The 9,579-nt window shown below is 37.0% G+C and overlaps 1 protein-coding gene across 3 annotated transcripts in view; it reads right to left on the reverse strand.

Annotated features, from left to right (window-relative positions):
* The window catches only part of LOC113111228 (forkhead box protein P4-like), a 130,729-nt gene extending 122,296 nt beyond the window's left edge, over positions 1-8,433 (reverse strand). For 2 of the 3 annotated variants that reach the window (XM_026275814.1, XM_026275815.1), the window contains exon 1: positions 7,774-8,433. The gene's annotated coding sequence lies outside the window, so the exon portion shown is untranslated. The remainder of the gene's footprint in view (positions 1-7,773) is intronic. The other variant, XM_026275812.1, reaches the window with a different exon arrangement.
* Between the last annotated feature and the right edge of the window lie 1,146 nt (positions 8,434-9,579).

The raw sequence follows: 9,579 nt of genomic DNA on the forward strand, positions 1-9,579 counted from the left end.
AATTCTGCATTTTTTTTATTATTATTATTTTTTTTTTATCTATTACTAACAGATTGTAAACATTTCAAAAGAAATCTGGGGGAGAGGTAAAAAAAAAAAAAAAAAAAAAAAAGATAACAGTTGATGAGGAGAATAGCTCACTTGTCTACAGTGGTCATAATGCCCTGTTTTTTTCTTATCTGCAGATTTCAAAACATTTTTTTTTAATTGTTCAGAAATTATAATTTTTTCTCTCTATGAACTGCACAGCAATTATGGCAACCAAACACTTTACAAAAGATCACACAAGAAAAACTCCTTCCTCACAACCTATTCAAAAAACCCAACTGTTGAAACGTCTCTGAATGTGATAAAATGATAAAATGCATGCAAACTCTTCAAACAAATTTAATCAGGTTTTAATGTAAGGAATGGGTTTACATCTGAGGCTTCAGCCTTTCATCCGTTCATCATTTTATCAGATAAAAAAAAGATCACTTGATTGAAATGAAATAAGGTAAAAAATTAGGTATGCTAGTTTCAAAATTAAGCATACAATCACAACACCTTTCTCTCTAGAGTTATCTGCAACTTTTATCATGTAGATTCCTTTTAATAAAATCGGGGCATGGGTCATGTCAGGAGAGGTAATTCAAATTTAAAGTGAAAAAATACCATAGAATGCCATGTCATCCCAATATCACAGCAATGCAATTCCTCCCCATAAAAAGCGCATGTGTGCGGAGGAGCATGAATTTGGCCATCATTCCTTTTTTAATTAAAGCATTCAGTCCCCTTTCAACACGAGTTCAAGGATGCCAGGAGACTAATTAATTTGAAAAGGTACGATGTCTGTGCACAAATGTCTTCCGACACACAGATTTAAAGAATATGGAATAAGAGAGAGGTAAGAAAGAAAGAGTTCGAGAGGTCACAACACTTCAAGTCGCCCTGGTGTCATCCAGTGATCAGGGTTGAAAACAGACCAGGGCTGGAGTTTGCCTTTTCGGTATGTGGGTGGGCGCGAGTGTGAAAGCCTGGTTAAAGCCTATCAAATAGCTGTAAAGAGGACATCAATGGAAAATTGCTCATGACATATTTATTTAGCTACAGCTAATTTAGTTCAAATGATATCGCTATATAGACAGTTGTGGGTGCCAGCATCCATTGAAGCTCCGCTTTAAAGTACAAAGTATATTAAAGCTATGCTGAAAAAGACACACACACATCAGCCTTTTCTAAATCTGCCATTTTAAAAATGTTACAAAAAGTTTTACAAATGTTGTGTGAGGATAGATTTGTAAGGTATGCATTTATCTATTTTTCCGCTTACACACATTTAAATACATGCAAAGTTAAAACTTCATCATAAACTACTACAAAACAACAAATTTTGATTTAAATGTAGTTTTTTATGCTGCAATAACATTGTAAAAGTAAATATTTAAAAAAGTAGATTTAAACAGTACAGTACATGCAATAATTATTTAGTCAGCTTCGAATTAAACAACTTTAAATAAATAGTACATTTTATTTTACATATATATTATTTTTATTTATTTTTTACATTTTCCAAAGCACTTTGTATATTCATACCAAACATACCAAAAAAAAAAAAAAAAAAAACCTGTGAGTGAATTAAAAAGTGTGTGTGAGAAAAAACAAAGCACAAAACTTATCCACTCCTGAGGAAAAGTCCTGGACAGGAGTGGTAATCCTAGGTTTAGCGGCTGGGTTATTTCCCAGGGAAGTGGGGGTACGGATGTAGAATCCCATTACAGATGTCAGCCGACTGGCAGTGACCGCGAGGGCAGACAGAGCCCCATCGTGCCCCCAACCTACCGGCAAGAAAAGCTCAACCGGTATGAAGTCTGACCGGCTCCCCGAACCCTTCCACCCCTCCTTCACTCCATGACCCTCAGTAGGAAAATACTCTCCCTGACTTCTCCCTTTAGCGCTCAGATGAATGGAGAGTGAGGGGCTGTCTCTCTGTGTGTGTGTGTGAAGGGGGGTTACTATACAATTATTCAGATAACAGCTGGGGATAATATAGTGGCAGATGTCCTCTGGTCAACAATGCTCACAGACCACAGCCGAGAGCAAAAGGCAACTCTAACCAACGGTTAGCAGCGCTCATCACACAATTGAAGAGCAGAAATCAATCCTTTTTTTGTCTCTTCATTTTTCTGAAAACATGAAAATATACTATATTTGCTCCTTCTTCCGGGTCTCTTAACAAATGCTCCTTAAAAAAAAAAAAAAAGTAATACAATTAACTTTTTAACATATTAATACATGTGTTTAGAAAATAAACAATTAAATTGGATTCACATTGAATACACATTTCTGTCTACAAAACCTTCCTGAAGAATTATTTTCTGTCTTTGAGACTGTGCCCATGTGTAAAAGCCCTTGCATTATTTGCCGTGTGATGGTTAGCGCTAGATAATGTGCTTTTTCCTGCAGCGCGAGTGTGTTGCGCTGAGCTTCTCGTACTCTACACCCCCCACCAAGACAAGACACTTCACCACAAAACCGTCAGAGAGGAAAAAAAGACAAGCCCTTACACAACACAAAGAAATGCATGGATTTGGCTATTTATAACATGATACACATTTTGAAAATGTTAATTATTTATTTAATTTTTTTTGGAAGGGAAATGCAAAGTGTGTTAAAAAAGTTGAGTAGGAATTACAAAAAGGGACAGAAGAAAAAGAGTCAGAGAGCTTCAATCAAAAATGGAAGGACGAATCTGATTTTGTTTTACACATGGTTAAAAGATAATTCTGTCAGAAGATGCATCCCGTTCGTCCATTTCAAATGCAAATAACTTAAGTAGGCATCCCCTTGTTACCCATTACTAATACCATAAAAGAAACCAACACTTCTCCATTCCGCTGCTACTTTACGGATTAGCGAATGAAAATTAGATGCATTTATATGGTTATTACTTATATGGGGAGGGGGATTTATCCAAGCGTACAGTGCAGCGCCAGAAACTCCCTCAGGAACGAACCGCTCGCACCTTCGGCGGCTGGAGGTGGATTAGAGTTTTAAACCGGGACTGAGGTTTACCGCGGCCGGCAACACTGACAGGAATTCCTCCCGCCATTGCCGCCCAACAAAGCCAGGCAATGGGGAGAGGAATAAAACATCAGAGGTTTTCTCCTCTCCTGTTTAGGCAGAAGTTTTCAGTAATCACCATCACTGTTTTGAGAGCTTAGCGTTAGGCGTCACAAGCGGGATTTTATCGGCGATAGAACTGGGCTTCTCTGGAAAACTTTACTAAGACGCATTCAAACAAGCCGCAGCTGTCACTCTGACATCACGTCACATCTCTTGTGACAGCGCCGAAAGTTCGCTCGCATCTCTCCCAAAGAGCTTTACTGATGCGCCTGCTCTCCCTGTTGTCTCTGATGGACATGATGGCTTGTCAGCGTTACGCTGGGGTTTTTAAAATATACAGCGAATGGCGTTATAAAGACCTTCGTGGAGGGGGTGAAGGCTCGAGGGGGGAGACGGCGAATTGAGAGAAAATCCATAACACAAATACAGCTGTCAGCTGGAACGCAAAGTTAGCAGAAGCAGCTTCGGTGGCCACAGGGAGCAAGTTTATGACTTCAGCTTGCATCCTCCCTTAGACACCATCTAGGCTTCAACAATCAATGCACAATCGTTCTTCATCAAACCAACAGGTACTTGAATAATTTCGGTCAAAAAAGGCTAGTTGCAACTGGTGACTGACCGTGCAGTGCACTAGTTCACTTTCCACACGCATCTGCGGCGTCCGAACTGCCAATAATGTCTCCTGAGGTGCTCAGCTAATGGATATAGAGAAGTAATGATCAACGTCTCAGACTCAAATACTGTCATTTCCGTCCAGTGAACACCCTGCTTTTCCCTCTACCACATTTCCCCAGCTCATCGGAAATGGGCCCTTCCTCTCTCTAAGCAAACGCTAGGGTCATTCTTTAAGACAGTCATCACCTCATAACAGCCTGGCACTCTCCCGAAACCCGGCGTGAAGCCTCCCCACACAGGAAACCTTGTGCGCAAAAACCCAAAAACTGAAAAAAAAAAAAAAAAAAAAGTGCCACTGAGAGCACGGTAAAGAAAAACTGTGCTCAAGAGTTCAAGTGGAAATTGGGACTAAATACACCATCAAAAAATCTTAGGCTGACAGTTCCGTGCTGCAGTCTGGTCTCTCTCAAAGTTGAAACCGTTAATGCCAGACCTTTTTCGATATTAACTAATCAGATCATCACTGTCATCTGGAAAACATCCGTCATTCTGGTCTCTTTTGGGATTTTAATTTACAGATGCAGAAGTTGGTTGAAATTGCTTTAGTGTATTTTTTTTTTTTTTGTGCAGTTAGCTCCTTTTTTCCCTTTCAAGGCTCAGAGTTTGAGGAGAAAAAGACACCACTCTCCGACTAGCATTAAAAGCAGCCCTCACTGTCTTAAAACGTGCATAATTTATTATTCACATCCACTAAAAAAAATGCTCAGCCTCAGCCTCGTTCCACCAGAAAACATCTTAAATTAAAACCACATGTTTAATCTACGGCTGGTGGTGGTTGCCGCTGGTCAGTGCTGGTGCGTTCAAAGACGCAAACGAGCGTAAAATTCCAGCCTGACCTTTCCCCGTAAGGTCAGCTGAAATATGAAAGGGAGAACGCAGGCATGACATATTTCACACAAACATGTTTCGGAGAGCAGAGGTGGCTAAAAGTACGGTTGAGAAAAAAAAAAAAAATCCCTAATCAGTTAGAGATGGATATGTATTGCTCTTCAAAATGCTTTGGTTAAAAATGCACTCGTGTGAAAACTAACATTATTTTTGGAACGGTAAAAGAGTTTAATGGTGGGAATGCCATGTGAGGGTCTAAGGGACAGTGCTTCACGAGAACCAGAGTGCTTTGTGTTAAAACCACCCGTGATATCGACAAACTTAAATTTACCTCTAAATCACTTGACTGAGGCTCATCTGAATTTGAAAAGAGAGCACACACACACACACACACACACGCACTAAATGCTTTCTGCACAGCACACACCGACATATATTTGCATTAGCAGAAAACCTATTTGTTCAAATAAAGTTTCAATCACCAAACGTTCCTAAAAAAGCAACATGCCTAAATGTACACCTGGCATCAGGGTTAGTCTCAACATCAACGTCCAAAACAAACACATTCCAGACCTTCTCTACCCAGAAAAATACCCACAGTGGGCTGAATACCAGCCTGCCATGCAATCACACATTCATCAAAATAACATATTTAAAAGACCTCCGAAAGTGAGGTTAGTAGTCTGCATGAACATGAAGAACAGCATAAAACAAACACTTATCACAGAGCAAGTGATATATCAATTATAACCAGAACTCTAAAGTAGTCTGGTGTCCGCCGATGGAAATAAAGTGCTAAAACTATCAGCTGAGGTGTAGCTGTTGCCGCTTGCAGCTGCTTGACGGCTATGCAAGTAACTAAATTACCCACTTTACTGCCATTTTCATGCCCCCTCTGAACGAAATGCTGTATTCTTTATCAACTTCATGATTTATCATTTTTACTCTAAGCACATAACACCATTCAATCATTCCACTCATCTGTCACACAAGCAGATCAAATGGAAATCGTATTCATCACTTTATGCTTATGTTCTTCTACATTTACACATGTCACATTTCAATTAGCAGGGAATCTGTTTATCATAAGAGGCAATATATCAAAGAACGGAGATTGTAAAAACAAACAAGTATAGCTCGGAGACAAAAAAAAAAGTGTTTCAGTAATTTAACAAAAAAATATTGTCTTTATACACAAGTGTGTATATGAAAAATTAAATAAGCACGCTTTCATAAAATAAATGCCAAAGCCCTTTTGTGTAAGTTTAAATGCTGCTAGTAAAAAGATGAAGATTAGATAATTAAAAGATTCAAGTAAATGAAAATGTCAGAAATATTTTACTACATCAAAGTAAATAATTAAGCATAGCAAAATGTTCATCTTGTGATTCAATATAGTTGCATTGTGCAGTAAATCTCAACAGTGAATTAAGCAAAGACTCACCTTTACTTTATATTATATTTAAATAAACTGTGTTCAAAGCTCCATCAATCAGTTCTTAATAACATGAGATTCACACACTGTCAGATTATGAGGAAGAAGATGATGATGCAAATATGTATTTTTCTTTGACTTGTGTAAAGATTTATTCTTAAAAAACCAAGTACAGAAAGAGAGCGAAATTTAATTTTACTTGGTTCAACTCCTGAGCTGTAGTTCCCTCTGCAGATTCACTTTTAATGCCCCGGACTGACATCTTTAAATGTTTGCTGGTTTGTTTTGTGTTAGCTGCGAGTGTTTGAGGGCGAAACTAACAGCGCTGATTTGATCACCAAAAGAATATCAATCCATTAAACTCTACGGTTTAAAAACAAAGGAAAAGTTATTTTATTTATGCATCTGTGTAAAAATTAAACACTAAATAAAGACATTAAGTTTTGCATCACTTAAGATAGTTAACAATCTGTCTCTTAGTTCCTATAGGCGAGACGAAAACTGACTTATTAAAATAATAGCCTAATAGAAAAAATAACATTATCTCTTTGAAGTGCAAAGTTAATAATTTTTCATCTCTGTTTGAAATTTTATTTTGCATCGATACGAACCTTACTAATGTCACTGTATCTCGCTGCAGTTGATGCATTCGAATTAATGATCATAAGTTAATAATACTTGCCGACTTAATCTTATTTTTATAATTATTTCATTTAATTCGTAAAAATTGTATTTGTATGTATAATTAATGGTCTCAGTAACACATCGGTACATTCGACACTAAACAATAGGCCCATCTTAAATAGATACATTCGCTTTATTTCTCTTCATGTTCAGCTATAATAAATTATTATTTCTTAACACTCTGTCTTATATAAATTCAAACTTATCAGTCAGAAGTTATGGGTTATATACTTAAAATCAGATTAGTACTTGCTGAAGGTCTGTTAAAAACAATCATCTTAACGGATAATAAGAAGCCAACTTACATAAAACAACCGTAATTTAACTTTTTACTATATGTGCATGCTTCTGTGTTGTTTATTAACTTCAATTGTTTTTAAGGAAAGTTTTGTTGCCAAGGCCGAACAATATCTGATTTCTACGTTCCTGTGGAAGCAGCGTAAGGAGGAAAAATATATAAACACATAAAATAAAATAAATAAATGCACACTAACGTAGATTTATTCCAAACTAGGCTACTTTATCTGCACTGTTAAAAATTAATACTATTTTTTATTTATGTTTTTCGTTTTGTATAGATTTCAAAGCAGGTGATATTTTCAAACTCCGTTGCACATGCTCACTAAACTTGTTTTCAGTCTTTTTTCACAATCGGGGTTCATTTTTATCTAAACCTCTTAACGTTGTTAATTATGTATTTTATCAGAAATTTGCAGATCTATACTTCATATTCCGTTAGCTTATTATTCTCTCGTAGGCTACAGAATAATAAAACGCTTTCGTCTCCTGTTTAAAAGTGTGAGGTAAAAAAGTTACGTCGTCAAATCTATTGTTGACACTGAGAGCTTTAGTATCCTGTTTGCAAAGGTCTAAAAAAAAATAAACTGACTCTAATATTCCTTTCTATTGATCTAAATAAGTGTGTGTGATAATGCGCCCATGCTTTCAAATCTGGGATACGTAACATTTTAATATTATAAACGCTTAATCTCGCTAGTAGCAAATAGGAAGAAAGAAAGAACAAGAAGTAAAAAGTGGATATGAACCTGTTAGGATATTGTGAAGAACTCTACTTTCACTCTACGGCTGGACCATGTGGAGTGTCCCTCCAGCTCTCGTGAATGTCCCAGTGATCCCAGAAACCTTCAGCAGAGCAACGCAGAAGGAAAAAAACAAAAAAATCCTGTTCTATGAGTGATGTCTTCAGACCATTACTTTCAACGACAACTGTCTTTATTAGTCTTCTTTTCCTTATTGACTGGCGTCCTCTCTCAGGCTGGTCACTCGGTAGGGTGATAAGTGGAAACAATAATCGTGCACTAGCTCAAAGGCTGCATGGTCACAGCGCTCCGCAAAGTTCGTGAAGAACAAGCACGCGGCTCTTTGCGCCTCCTCGTCGCTTCAGGTCTTCTCTGTTTCTTTCAGTTAGTCACACGGTGAGTTTTCCTAAAGTCCCAATAATGCTTCTCGCTGGAGTTTTTGGCATCTCGTCTGTTCCTCGCTCATTCGCAGAGAAATCAGTGTTGAATTACTCGGCTTGTGTCTTGTGTTGGCGATGTGTTAGGGGACAGTTTGGTCTACCGTAATGCGTCTAGAACAGGGGCGCACACATCGTCTGAGCTGCTGCTTCTTGAGGCACAACACAAAACCTCGCGCCGTGCAGGGGCTGATCTCTTCACCTGCGCGCGCATCACGGGTTTAGTTTGCCCATTGAGGTTCCCGACGAGCACCAGACAGATAGTTAAATGACAGACTCACTACGGGAACCGTTACCTGCTCCTCATCTACTCCTCAGCAAATAACAAGTTTGTTCTTGCTGCTTGCCATCATTCAATCAAACCTTTGCTGTTGTCAATAATTGTAAAAAAAAAAAAATTATTAGTAGTAGTAGGCTAAATATTAATCTTATAATAATAGTAATTATTGGTTAAAACGTGTATAATCCTTGTTAAAATATTATATACACATATATAGAGATATAACATTGTACATAATAAGTAGGCTAATATATTTATACCATATATACAGTACATATAGGCTACATATGATATTGCTATAATACTATTAGGCTATTTAAGTACATTTACAGTGTGTGTGTGACCCTGGACCACAAAACCAGTCATAAGTGTATTTTTTATACATTATATATTATATATTACATTATACATTATATGAAAGCTGAATAAATAAGCTTTCAAAATAAGGTTTGTTAGCATAGAACAATATTTAGCAGAGATAAAAAAAGGGTTAAAAAAATCTAAATAAAAGAGAAGATCACCTTTAAAGTTGTCCAAAAGCAGTCATTAGCAATGCATATTACTAATCAAAAATTAAGTTGTGGTATATTTATGGTAGGACATTTATAAAATATTTCTATGGGACATAGAGATCTATGAAACTCTGTGGAACAACTTTTAATGGATAGTCAAGGTGATGCTTTATCAGAACGTGTAATTTTATCAAAAATGTCCAAATATGATTTATTTTATGGTCAGTGGAAACTTTCTCTCAGCAAAAATTCTCTTTTACTTCTACCATCAAAAAAAGCAATCATTCACATCTCTACTGGACAATGGGATACGACCCCCATTAGTCAAGACATATTCATTAGAAAAATCAATAATCCAAGATGTAGCCATGCTGGCCTAAAATGAAAGCAGCAGGCTCATAAAACAATGCTGACTTTACTTCTATGTCCTGCCATATGGACCTCCTGGCCAAAAAAAAAAAGGACTACATTTTAAGATTGTATTTAGATTTACTGAAAAAAGTAATTTGTTATACAGTACTACTGTGGGTTTGATCACATCAATCTGGGGAAAATAAAACAAATCATACACTTTAGAACTACA

This window comes from Carassius auratus, chromosome 11 (assembly GCF_003368295.1).
Source record: "Carassius auratus strain Wakin chromosome 11, ASM336829v1, whole genome shotgun sequence".
Lineage (NCBI taxonomy): Eukaryota > Metazoa > Chordata > Actinopteri > Cypriniformes > Cyprinidae > Carassius > Carassius auratus.